At 36.0% G+C, this 12,783-nt stretch overlaps 1 long non-coding RNA gene across 1 annotated transcript; it reads left to right on the top strand.

Annotated features, from left to right (window-relative positions):
• Positions 1–2,108: 2,108 nt before the first annotated feature.
• Positions 2,109–12,278, top strand: LOC105804009 (uncharacterized). Its single transcript, XR_008197965.1, has 2 exons — positions 2,109–2,507; positions 12,042–12,278. It is a non-coding gene; the product is annotated as an uncharacterized LOC105804009 (long non-coding RNA).
• Positions 12,279–12,783: the final 505 nt, after the last annotated feature.

Below are 12,783 nucleotides of genomic sequence, written 5' to 3'. Positions count from 1 at the left end.
AAAATAAAATATATAATGAATTTTTTATTTTTAAATTTTAAAATAGAAAAGAGTTTTTTATGAAAAATAGAAAAGAGTTAAAATTTTATATATATATATCTTAAATTTATCTTTTGCTCTAATTTTAAATTTATAATAAATTAAAATATTAATATAATATAATATGCAAAAAAAATACATGAAATTTAATATAATACAATCATATTAACAATAGAATATTTTAGGGATAATAATTCCTTAAGGTCTTAACATCATGGGTAAATATTTTATTGATTGTTAGTGAATGATTTATAAATAAGTATTGTTGACACCATTTTTTCGATGGAAAACGGGGTCGACTTGGGTTTTGAAAATGAAAACAAAAACGGGAGTCGTCACCAATCCTTTTTGATGAGGTGTGATTGGGTCACCTCGAAGGGTAGTTGTTTTTAATAAAAGGTTTGATTTTATTAAAACAACAAGTTTGGTCTACAGAATCCAGAAAAATGGGTTCGGGAGTCGGTTACGCACGAGGAAGGATTAGCACCCTCGATACGCCCAAAATTGGTACCCAGATGATTACTTAATGTCTTAGTGTCGAAGATTGAAAACTTTAAAGAAATTTAAAATACGATCCTTAAAAAAAACTCATACGGCATGGATTTAAATTCAATAGGATATTTGGCAATTTGGTTAAACGAGAAATCGAAACCCAGCACCTTAGGGCACGTTCCTCGAATTTCCAAACGCAAAACATTGCCTTATTTTGAAATTTTTAAGAAGGATATTAAGCCATTTAGTTGAACGAGAAAAATCGACACCCAGCACCTTAGGGCATATTTTCTCGAATTTCTAAACGGCAAAACATTGCCTTATTTTGAAATTTTTGAAAGGATATTAGCTATTTGGTTGAACGAGAAAAATCGAAACCCAGCACATTAGGGCACGTTTTCTCGAATTTCCAAAAGCTAAACATTGCCTTATTTAGAAAAATTTTCCTTTTTTGAAGTATGGTGTTAATATACATAATGGAATAATTAACATAATTATGTAAATAAAAAAATGAACAAAAACGAATAATAAATCAATCATACATATACCATAGCAAATAAATAAATAAATAAATAATAGCATAAAAATGGACATATAAATAAATACATAAAAATAAAGAAAAATATAAAAATTTATGAAATATGAAAATATGTATATGTATATTTTGAAGTCATTAAAATAAAATAAAATGTGAGCATGTATATATATATTCGTGAGGAAAATGAGTACATAGATATATGTAAATATATATATATATATATATATAAAGCAATATATATTAAATAAATTATATGATATATATATATATATAAGCACTTATATACATTTATTATAATATAATATGGGACATATATTTAAAATATAAGTAATTATTAATGGAAGTATAATAATAATAATAATAATAATAATAATAATAATAATAATAATAATAATAATAATGGTAACATTAAAATAATAAAGTTAACAAAGATTGACTAAATAATAAAAGATGCTAAAAAAGGGATTTAATCGAAATGAAATAAAACATATAGGGCCAATTCGAAATAAAGGAAAACGAAAAGGATCTAATTGCGACGCGCGTAAAAATAGAAGGACCAAAATAGAAAATAAACCCAGAGTTCTAAAACGCAGCGCCTCAATGGACTAAAATAAAACAAAAGTAAAATATTAGGGCTAAATCAAAATAAAAGAAAACAACAAAATAGGACCAAATTATAATGCTATTTGAAAAATAGGAGGGATTGCAGCACAGAATAACCCCTTTAAGAAAAACACGGATCCTCCCTCCGGGTCGGGTCATCACATGGTCAGGCCAAAACGGCGTCTTTTGGTACCGACCCCTAGGTAAAACGGCTACCGCTTTTGCTAAAGATAAAAGCCCAAAAATTTATTCTTTTCATTTCAACAATTTTGTTAAAAAAAAGGGTAAAACTTTGTTTTCTCTAGCTTCCATGGGCATTGCCCGATTAAGCGTGGAGATCGTCGTGTCATTTCAAGGCCCCACCATCAGACGATGGCGTAAAAAATTCAAAAGGTAAAAATTCACTTTTTTGTATTTTCCAGAATATAAACTATTATATATACATGTATATATGTGATTGAATAAAAACGAAAGAAATAAAAAGAATCCGAAAACAGGAATAAAAAGGAAAAGAAGAACACCTTTTTTTATTTTTTTGAGATTCTTGTATTGATTTCTCAATATATTTTTTGTTTTTTTACATTTGTTCCCCCCTTTTTACAATGCAACACATTCGGCTTTATAGCCGAAAGAAAAGAAAAAAAGATCTAAGAAAATCTCTTATTGCTACTGTTTTCTTCTACTTTGCGTGTTTCTTTTCTCTTTGCAGAGAGTTGTTGGCGCGGCAGGGAGGAGGCCGTACGGTGGCAGACGATAGGTGGTGCGGCGCCAGAGATTAGGAGGCTAGGGTTTCTCTTTTTTTGTTTAGGTTGTGGGCTGTTAGGGTTAGATTTAGGTGGGTTGGGATTTGGGTCTTTATTGGGCCATCTGATTTGGGTTTGTAATTGGGTTTGTTTGGGTTTGTTTGCCTGGGTCTAGGTCTGGCATGGGTTAAGTGTTTTGGGTATTGGGTTAAAATTTTGGTAATGGGCTGGCGATTTTGAGCTTGTTGTTTTGGACCTTAAGGACTGTAATTTGGACTTTTATTTTGAGTTTAATTGGGCCCCGGGCAAAATGGCCTGCAACAGCTGCCCCTCTTTGCTCGTTGTCGTGTAACGAGAACAGAGCAAAGACCAAGAAAGGCCAATTTTGCCCGGTCTTGTCGAATCTTGACTTCTTCTAGTGCTTTTTTTCAAATAGCCTCCTTCCAGTCCACTGTGTCTTGTTGCTTCGATCCACTCTGTTGCACTTCAGGGGGACGAAAATTTTGATTTTAACTTACTCCACTGTAACTTCAGGGAGATAAGACTTGTATATTCAACCTGCTCCACTGCAACTTCAGGGAGATAAGGTTTGATATTTTGATCCGCTTCACTGCAACTTCAGGAAGATAGGATTGATTTCTTCAATCTGCTCCACTGCAACTTCAGGGAGATAAGATTGGATGCGATCTGCTCTACTGCAACTTCAGAGAGATAAGATCTGTGGTGTTAATCCGCTCCACTGCAACTTCAGGGAGATAGGATTGGTTTCTTTCGTCTGCTCCACTGCAACTTCAGGGAGATAAGATCTGAAATTCTTTGGTCTACTCCACTGTAACCTCAGGGAGATAAGACCTGATGCGATCTACTCTGCTGTAACTTCAGAGAGATAAGATCCTTTATTTTAATCCGCTCCACTGTAACTTCAGGGAGATAGGATAGTGTCTTCGATCTGCTCCGCTGTAATCTCAGGGAGATAAGATCTCTGGCTTCAATCTGCTCCACTGTAACCTCAGGGAGATAAGATATGAAATTCTTCGGTCTACTCCACTGTAACCTCAGGGAGATAAGACCTGATGCGATCTACTCTGCTGTAACTTCAGAGAGATAAGATCTTTTATTTTAATCCGCTCCACTGTAACTTCAGGGAGATAGGATTATCGACTTCAATTTGCTCAACTGCAACCGATGAAGGCAAGGCTTTGTTTTCGATCTGCTTCGCTGTTAACGTAGTAAGGCAAGATCTACGATCTTTAACCAGCTCCACTACAACCGATGAAGGCAAGGCTTTGTTTTTGATCTGCTTCGCTGTTAATGCAGGAAGGCAAGATCTGCTTCTTTAACCAGCTCCACTGCAACCGATGGAGGCAAGGCTTTGTTTTCGATCTGCTTCGCTGTTAATGCAGGAAGGCAAGATCTGCTATCTTTAACCAGCTCCACTGCAACCAATGGAGGCAAGGCTTTGTCTTTGATCTGCTTCACTGTTAACGCAGGAAGGCAAGATCTGCTATCTTTAACCAGCTCCACTGCAACCAATGGAGGCAAGGCTTTGTCTTCGATCTGCTTCACTGTTAACGCAAGAAGGCAAGATCTGCTATCTTCAACCAGCTCCAATACAACCGATGGAGGCAAGAATTGTTTTCGATCTGCTTCGCTGTTAACGCAGGAAGGCAAGATCTGCTTTCTTCAACCAGCTCCACTGCAACCAATGGAGGCAAGATTTTGTTTCGATCTGCTTCGTTGTTAACGCAGGAAGGCAAGATCTGCTTTCTTCAACCAGCTCCACTGCAACCGATGGAGGCAAGATTTTGTTTCGATCTGCTTCGCTGTTAACGCAGGAAGGCAAGATCTGCTTTCTTCAACCAGCTCCACTGCAACCGATAGAGGCAAGGCTTTGTTTTCGATCTGCTTCGCTGTTAACGTAGGAAGGCAAGATCTGCTTTCTTCAACCAGCTCCATCACAACCGAGAGAGGCAAGGTTTGTGTCTTCGACCTGCTTCACTGTCAATCAATGCAGGAAGGCAAGATCTTTTGTCTTCAACCAGCTCCATCACAACCGAGAGAGGCAAGGTTTGTGTCTTCGACCTGCTTCGCTGTCAATGCAGGAAGACAAGATCTTTAACTTCGTTGATCTCATTCTCCGGGAACATAACTCGTATGTTCTATTTTATGAACTTAATTGTGCCTAGTGATTAGGATGACATGATCATAATGAATCAAATGCTCCTAACTATATGTGTATGAATGACATTTGAATGAATGCAAAATGTCACGAAAATGATTCCTTAATGCTTAGGTTATCATCACGCAAAAGCTTATTAAGGCTTTATCACTGACGTGCTACAATGCCTTTTTGCTCGACTGGAATATCCAAAGAAACACTTAATCCGATTGCCCCCTACCGTGAACGTCAAAGTTCAATCCACTGGGACATAAAATTTGTACCATGAATCTCCCACTGTAACCCAAGGGTAGAAAGATATGGCTTTTCTCAATCTTTTCCTATCGCAATTCCAGGATACAGAATGTGAAGCTCTTTGGTCCTTTACCTCATTCCCAAGGTGTCATACCAAATGCTCATGCACAATTGCAAAATTTTATTCTCCAAGAAAATCTTTACTTATCACTCGGTGATCATTGCTTGTTTGTTCATTGAAGCTTTGTCACCAAGACGGCATCTTGTCATGTTGTTCAATCAATGTTTTGATGACAAAATCCAAAAGGATGGTCTTTATTTAGACTCTTCCTTCTTAGATATTTCAACCTTTGAACTTGGTGTGTTCTAAACAATAGTCCTGCTTTGTGTTCTGTATTATTTAGAAACTTTTAGAGTAATATGCAAAACTTCCCTTGTGAAAGTTTTATTAGTCCATTAATCATTATTCCAATGCAACATGCTTGCAAAAAGAACATAATGATGGATAAAATAGAATTGATTTGAGAGCATAGCTCGAAATGAATAAATTATCAAGGATAGCAAGAATAAAAGAGGAATTGATTAGAACATGAATCTTGAAAAAGAAAGAAGTATTCCAAGAATGACAAATTCAATTTATAAATAGTATGAATGTCAGGTGCCCCAGATATCGCAGCTTGAACTTCTCTGTACAAACTTTCTGAAGACTTTCCTAAGTTTGACATGTGTTTAGGAGATCTACAGGACTTTGTCGATGCCCCAAGATGTCGCCCTACCCTTTCAGGTATAGCAGGATCACCACATGCCCCAATCTGATCACTTCATGCCCCATTCTGATCAATATTTGAGCCGCCCTTTTCGGGTTTTCAACTCAAATCCCCTTTGGCCTAAGGTGCCCTTTGCGGGTTTTCCCCTTAGCCTCTCCATTTTTACTTTTTCATTTTTTCATTTTTTTCATCCCTTTTTTTTGCTCAAAGTGCGCTTTGCAAGTTTTCACCTTGGTCCTTACTTCTTCTTTAAATGAAGTGTTTCTTAACTGGATCCGAGTTTATAGGATTGGCAATCTCACTCAGGATCAGTACTCCTCTGAAAATGGTCTTCTTTACAACATAGGGACATTCCTGATTTGACATTCATTTCCATTTAGAATCCTTTTGTTAATGAAGAATCTTTTTCAACATCCAGCCCTCTCGTGAAATTCTCTAAGACGAGCCTGATTATTATGGGCTTATATTATTTATTTATGGTACATTTGACCCTGATGAATAGCTTTTAACCATTTTCCTAGGGCCAACTGATCACATCGCGATTGGATCCCTTCAACAAGCAATGAGGGGATTTTAATAGGTAGAACTACCTCAATCCTGTAAACCAAAAAGAGAGGTGTTGCCCCAGTACCGATGTTCGACAAACAATGAGGGCAAATGGTAATTTCTCACGTCAATCCTTGTAAGTCTCAGTCATTTTCCTTCAATTTTCGATGTTCAACTCTAGGAACTTCAGTGGCAAATCGTGGTGTCCACTTCTAAGTTAATTTGAGACCTCAGCTATCGTGCTATAGTTTAAGCTCAATGCATTCTCCAATACCCTCTTCTCTGAAATTCTGTATCGGTATACGATGACTTTGGCTCATGAAGTAGCCTCTCAAAATGAAGCAATGCCCATTAGAATTCTTCGATAATGGTGATGTCCATGCCCCATCTTGCACAAAATTTGAGTCGCCCTTTTTCGGGTTTTCAACTCAGATCCACCTTTGATTAAAGCGCCCTTTGCGGGTTTTCGCCTTGACCTCTCCTTTTCTTTTTCTTTTTCTTTTTTCTTCTTTCTTTTTCTCCTATTTTTGGCTTTGATTGATTGATTTTTTTATTTTTGATTTTTTTATTTTTATTTTTGATTTTTTTCTTCTCTTTTTTTTTTTGAGTCTGAATTCATGAGATCAGGCAAGTCCTGGTCATGCTTTTCGACTAGAATCAATGTTATTCTAAAGTCTTCCACATAAGATCTTCCACTTTCTTCTTGTATGTGAAAAACCTTCTTAGGTACCAGATTTCTTTCATAGAGCCCTTTTGGGACGCAACTACGACAGAGAACTTTGGATCTTCCTCTTTAATCAGGATAAAGTCCAACAACATCTTGGAAGGATGGAAACTTGACTTCAAATGGGCAAAGCTATGTTGACTCAACGAGAGAGGCATTGCCCGACAAAAAGAATTGCATCGTTCAGACTTGTAAATTTCGACATCGTCTTTGTTTACGCTGTGTTTTATTATAAGAATCGAAGCATACCCTGGTATGATCATACAAAGACATCTTTGAACTCTAGAGGTAACTCAACAAGGTCTTGCTTCGTCTCTATGGTCAAGTCAATTCTAGTCTTCACCAAGCTCACAATTTCTAGTGATTCCTTGAGAGGTAGGATCTGTTTATCCACTTGTTCTACCATCCACAACAAGTATGGAGACAAGCTACGATCTATGTCATCTTTAAAGTCGTGAGATCCCTCTAAACACATGTCTCGCTCAAAAGGAGATTTTAAGTCTGTAGCAGTGTCATTCATGTCGTTGATATCCAGGGACCTATTGTAGGTACAAAAGAATATACAAAGAATGTATGAATTTAAGAATAATTATCTGCACAATATGATTATGAATGAATGAAAGAATGATTTGGATGAAAGAATAAAAGAATAAAAATAATCATTCATAAGAAATGAAAGAATATTGGTTCAAAAGATCGCAAAGATGCATTCCATTAAAATAATGACGTTCAGACACGAGCCTATTTCACAAAAGACTTCTTGTTGCTCTAGGCTGAAAGCAACAAGTGTGTTTTAAATATTACTCTGAGTAAGCTCTAAATACTACAGAGGTTCTTTTAGAACACTCCCAAGTTTATAAGGGCGAACATCTTATAAGATCTCTTCTCCGATTGCTTCTTCGTATTGGGCACTGATATGAACGTTTCCCAACATCTCTTCATTCATCGCATTCCTTTCATTATCCGTATGATTGAGTAGTGGGTTTTCTGTACTAGATAAATCATCCAATTTGACAATGCCTATACTGATAAGCCTTTCAACCACCTTTTTAAAGGCAATGCAATTTTCTATGGAATGCCCCGTATTTCCCGCATGATATTCGCATTGTGCATTCGCATCGTGCCATTTGGGGTACGGAGGCTGTGGAGGTTTTGAGTAGAAAGGGGAAACGATGTGCGCATCGAATAACTTTTGGTACAGCTCCTTATACGTCATTGGAATTGGCGTGAACTGGAGGTTCTCAGTACCTTGTTTCACCCCAAATTCTTACTTTAAAGGACTCCGACGTCTTGTGGTTTCTGTCTTTGATCGGCCCACAGTGATTGGTTTTGAGTGGCCCTTGTTATATATATTCGCATTATTCCCCCTATTCCCCTTCTTCTTTGGGGCCTCTATAATATCTGGGTACTCTGCCCCTACCTGTTTCATTTTTTCTGGATCATCACGTGCAACAAGAAAATTGTTCCTCAAATTGGATCTTGGGCCCGTCAAGCCACTTACTGGTGCTATTGTACCAGTCTGATATTGTTGAGATCTTATGGTAAAGAGTGACCCTTGTGGACGCCCATCCGGCTGGACTTGGACACTTGTCGGAGTATAATCTAGGGAATGGGCATGATCCTTATTATCAACCCCAAAGTGGACCACTGGGTCCTTCCTTTTTTCTAACTCTCCAGCTGGCAGTCGGTTGAACTGACTCATCAAGGTTCTTTGTAACTCTAGCATCTGATCTCTCATCTCCTGTTGAAATTCAGGTCAATTGCTCCAGATCAATCGCATTCGCTCTAATCTCTCCAACCTTTGGTCCATTCCTTAGTTTCTATTCGGGTACCGCAAAAATGTTGGTTTTCCAGACTTTCTGAAATAATTTTACCTAATTAGGGTCACTTCGTGAAAATCTAATGCATATGATACAATGTAATGCAAATGCATGGAATGAATGCCTAAAGAGACGTTGATTCTGATTCAATTACATTTAGGAAACTTTTTTAGAAAGTAAATTCCCTTACATAAAACGGATACATGTACGACCTCACCCTCATATTCCAAGAAACAACATCGGTTTTTTCTTCATCCGCATGTTTGAAGTAATCTCTCCAATAGATGCCATTGCTAGCTCATTTTCTTGATCTTGGTCGCGATCTATCATCTGCCCCATCTTCATAAAGCTCGTCCGCCTCTTTAAGGGGGTGGAATGTTGAAGGCTCTTAGACAATTGCCTTGAATCCTCAGGCTACGAAGCAGGGTCACGAACTCTTCCATCGCCATTCTTGTGTTTCTCAGAATATATTCGGGAAGTCGTATTGTTTTCCACTTTATCAAGGAATCCGTATTCCATGACAAGCTTTCTAATTTAGTAATCGGACTTGAATCAATATCTCTTTCCTAAGATGCAAATGCAATGTAATGCAATCATAATCAAAACACAACAAGAGGGGTCAGAACAAAACATAAGCAAGCACAGAAAATAAAAAGTACCTAATCAGGTAAATACTTGGGATTTGGAGTGGCTTTACCTAGGTTAAGTTCCTAAGTCCACTATATGAGGGTTGGTTCTAAAGATAAGGTACCCGAACCAGCAGATTCCTCGATCTTCACCCATTATAGGCTCATATAGACCGAGTTCGGTTCAGGGGAATACATTTCCCTATGGCTGCACGGAGATGAAAATCTCACGAAGACATAGGTACGGATGTATCCCGAAAGCGATCCACTATCCTGCACGGAGGTGAAAACCTCATGAAGGAGTAGTTTCTCACTCCCACTTAAAAGTGTGTGACCAACGGTCATGCAATGCAATGTGCAGAGATATAAAAATACAAAACATGATAAAAACTATAACTCAAAACAAATGAAATGCAATGAGAGGATCGTGTATTTAAATCAAATTTTCAACTTTCGACAAAAAGACAAGAAATAATCAACTCGTGGCTTGACTCTCTTATTTTATGTCCCCAGTGGAGTCGCCAAGCTGTTGACACCATTTTTTGGATGGAAAACGGGGTCGACTTGGGTTTTGAAAATGAAAACAAAAACGGGAGTCGCCACCAATCCTTTTTGATGAGGTGTGATTGGGTCACCTCGAAGGGTAGTTGTTTTTAATAAAAGGTTTGATTTTATTAAAACAACAAGTTTGGTCTACAGAATCCAGAAAAACGGGTTCGGGAGTCGGTTACGCACGAGGAAGGATTAGCACCCTCGATATGCCCAAAATTGGTACCCAGATGATTACTTAATGTCTTAGTGTCGAAGATTGAAAACTTTAAAGAAATTTAAAATACGATCCTTAAAAAAAACTCATACGGCATGGATTTAAATTCAATAGGATATTTGGCAATTTGGTTAAACGAGAAATCGAAACCCAGCACCTTAGGGCACGTTCCTCGAATTTCCAAACGTAAAACATTGCCTTATTTTGAAATTTTTAAGAAGGATATTAAGCCATTTAGTTGAACGAGAAAAATCGACACCCAGCACCTTAGGGCATGTTTTCTCGAATTTCTAAACGGCAAAACATTGCCTTATTTTGAAATTTTTGAAAGGATATTTAGCTATTTGGTTGAACGAGAAAAATCGAAACCCAGCACATTAGGGCACGTTTTCTCGAATTTCCAAAAGCTAAACATTGCCTTATTTAGAAAAATTTTCCTTTTTTGAAGTATGGTGTTAATATACATAATGGAATAATAAACATAATTATGTAAATAAAAAAATGAACAAAAACGAATAATAAATCAATCATACATATACCATAGCAAATAAATAAATAAATAAATAATAGCATAAAATGGACATATAAATAAATACATAAAAATAAAGGAAAATATAAAAATTTATGAAATATGAAAAATATGTATATGTATATTTTGAAGTCATTAAAATAAAATAAAATAAAATGTGAGCATGTATATATATATTCGTGAGGAAAATGAGTACATAGATATATGTAAATAAAAAAATTATATATATATATATATAAAGCAATATATATTAAATAAATTATATGAAATATATATATATATAAGCACTTATATACATTTATTATAATATAATATGGGACATATATTTAAAATATAAGTAATTATTAATGGAAGTATAATAATAATAATAATAATAATAATAATAATAATAATAATAATAATAATGGTAACATTAAAATAATAAAGTTAACAAAGATTGACTAAATAATAAAAGATGCTAAAAAAGGGATTTAATCGAAATGAAATAAAACATATAGGGCCAATTCGAAATAAAGGAAAACGAAAAGGATCTAATTGCGACGCGCGTAAAAATGGAAGGACCAAAACAGAAAATAAACCCAGAGTTCTAAAACGCAGCGCCTCAATGGACTAAAATAAAACAAAAGTAAAATATTAGGGCTAAATCAAAATAAAAGAAAACAACAAAATAGGACCAAATTATAATGCGCTCAAAAATAGGAGGGATCAGCGTAGAATAACCCTTTTAAGAAAACACGGATCCTCCCTCCGGTCGGGTCACTGCATGGTCGAGGCAAAACAGGCGTGTTTTGGTACCGACCCTAAGGGTAAAACGCGCCGCTTTTGCTAACAAATATAAAAGCCCAAAAATTTATTCTTTTCATTTCAAGAATTTTGTTAAAAAAAAGGGTAAAACTTTGTTTCTCTCTAGCTTCCACTGGCATTGCCTGATTTGGCGTGGGGATCGCTGTCATTGCAAGGCTCCCGGCCACCGTCTGTGATGGTAAAAATTCAAAAGGTAAAAAATTCACTTTTTTGTATTTTCCAAATATAAACTATTATATATACATGTATATATGTGATTGAATAAAATGAAAGAAATAAAAGAATCAAAGCAGGAATAAAAAGGAAAAGAAGAACACCTTTTTTTATTTTTTGAGATTCTTGTATTGATTTCTCAATATATTTTTTGGTTTTTTACATTTGTTCCTCCCTTTTTACAATGCAACACATTCGGCTTTATAGCCGAAAGAAAAGAAAAAAAGATCTAAGAAAATCTCTCATTGCTACTGCTTTTCTTCTACTTTATGTGTTTCTTTTCTCTTTGCAGGAGTTGTTGGCACGGCAGGGAGGAGGCCGTCTGATGGCGCAGCGATAGGTGGTGCGGCGCCAGAGATTAGGAGGCTAGGGTTTCTCTTTTTTTGTTTAGGTTGTGGGCTGTTAGGGTTAGATTTAGGTGGGTTGGGATTTGGGTCTTTATTGGGCCATCTGATTTGGGTTTGTAATTGGGTTTGTTTGCCTGGGTCTAGGTTTGGCATGGGTTAAGTGTTTTGGGTATTGGGTTAAAATTTTGGTAATGGGCTGGCGATTTTGAGCTTGTTGTTTTGGACCTTAAGGACTGTAATTTGGACTTTTATTTTGAGTTTAATTGGGCCCCGGGCAAAATGGCCTGCAACAAGTATTAATAACTTTATTTAATGGAATTTAACATAAATTTTAATATTTTAATATTTAATATATATTTTAAACTCAGAAGTTTAAATTCAAAATTCGAGAAAAAATATAATAATTGTAATTAATATTTAACTATATTTAAATAAAGTTAGACTTAATAAATAATTTATAAATAATTTATAATTTTTTAAAATTTATAATTAATTTAATTAAGAAATCCTAAACCCTAAACCCTTATTTATTTAATTTTTTCCTTAAAATCCTAAAATCTAAAAACTCAAATACACCCAAACCTTAACTCTAATTGCAAAAAACCCTAAATCCTAAAAAACGAAGAAAGTGCTTCCTCAAGGAAGCGCTTTGTCCACGTGGACACAAAGCGCACCTTCAAGGAAGCGTTTTCTGTCCACGTGGACAAAGCGCTTCCTTGAGGAAGCATTTTCCTGGCTTATCCCCTGACAACACGCTGACGTGGACGCGTTTTTGGGAGAAATGGTCAATTTCGGTAATTAATTCAGGACCTG

This window comes from Gossypium raimondii, chromosome 7 (assembly GCF_025698545.1).
Source record: "Gossypium raimondii isolate GPD5lz chromosome 7, ASM2569854v1, whole genome shotgun sequence".
NCBI classification, from domain to species: Eukaryota; Viridiplantae; Streptophyta; class Magnoliopsida; order Malvales; family Malvaceae; genus Gossypium; species Gossypium raimondii.
Note: the sequence above shows the minus strand (reverse complement) of the source record. Positions and strands in the feature narration are given on the sequence as shown.